Source organism: Vicugna pacos, unplaced genomic scaffold, assembly GCF_048564905.1.
Source record: "Vicugna pacos unplaced genomic scaffold, VicPac4 scaffold_14, whole genome shotgun sequence".
NCBI classification, from domain to species: domain Eukaryota; kingdom Metazoa; phylum Chordata; class Mammalia; order Artiodactyla; family Camelidae; genus Vicugna; species Vicugna pacos.
In genome coordinates, this window is record NW_027328735.1 from 3811250 (window position 1) to 3812758 (window position 1509).

Here is a 1509-nt window from a genome sequence, read left to right on the forward strand (position 1 = left end):
GTGATTTGATTTATAACTATCATGAAATAAATATCATAGCAACTTTAGGGAGAATTCATTATCTCATTTTGCTAAAATTTTAAAGAAATACAATTTGTCTTTTGGTTGTGCTGAGAAACCTTATGGTCTACTCTCTTAACAACATTGATATAGAACATAATGCATTATTAATTCTAATTTTCATGTTATTACTTGGCATCCCTAGAACACGTTTATTTTATGGCTGGAAATTTGTAGCTTTTGAGTGCAAAGTCAAATTCTCCTTTTCCAACCCCTGCCTCTGTTAATTACAAATATAATTTCTTTTTCTATAAGTATCTTTGTTTCTTTTTGAAGTGTACTTTAATCTATAACACTGTGTAAGTTTCTCCTACACAACATACTGTTCGCTATTTTTAATAAATTTCAAACTGTTCACCAGGATATATCTAGTTACGATATGTTGCTATGTAAGTATATTTCATAGTTTTTGACTATTCACCATACAGTATATTTCTTGTCCCTGATTCATTTAATTTGCAACTGGAAAATTTTCTCTCTTAATTTTCCTCAAATTTTTCTTTTCCTCACCCCATTTCCCTCCTTCTTGTGAACAACCTATTGCTTTCTATGTGTATAACTCCTTTTCTGTGTTCTTATTTTCATTTATTTAAAATTCAAAATGTGATTAAAATCATTCAGCACTTGTCATTCTCTTTCTGACTTATTTCACTTAGCATATTACACTCTTGGTCTACCTATTTGTTGCAAATGACAAAATCTTATTCTATTTGGTGCTGAATAATAACCCATTGTATTTTTATGTGTGTGTGTGCATATATATATATATATATATATATATATAAATATAGATAAATCTGTAGTTAAGATGGGTAAATATATTATAAACACTCATCTTTTTATCCATCATCTTTGATGAACAAATAATTTGCTTCTATATCCTATCTATTGTGAATAATGCTACAGTGAATATAGGGTTGAATTTATCTTTAGTAATTAGTGTTTTTATTTTCTTGGAATTAGTATCCAGATATGGAAATGTAGAATTATATTTCATTTTTTGTTTTTAGATAAATCTCCATGTTGCTTTCCTCAGTGGCAGCACATATTTCCATTCACTCCAGCAGTTCATCAGGGTTGTTTTTCTTACATCCACACCAACACTTATATTTGTTGTCTTTCTGATAATAGTCATTCTGACGGGAGTGACATAAAATCTCATTATGTTTTGGACTTGCATTTTTCTGATGGTTAGTAATGTTGATTGGTTTCATGTGCTGTTGGTAACATTTCCCCCACTGTATATTCATTTTTTCTAATGGGCTAAATGATCATAACTGTCTGATTTCATTTTCAGGCATTATTTGTGTTCCATTATTCTGTTTGTTCTGTGCCACTACCATAATATTTTTATTACTGTAGCTTTGTATTATAGTTTTAAATTAGGGAAAGTGATACATCTTCTCTGTTCTTTGTCAAATATTTTGTGTTTATTGTTTGTTTTCTTTC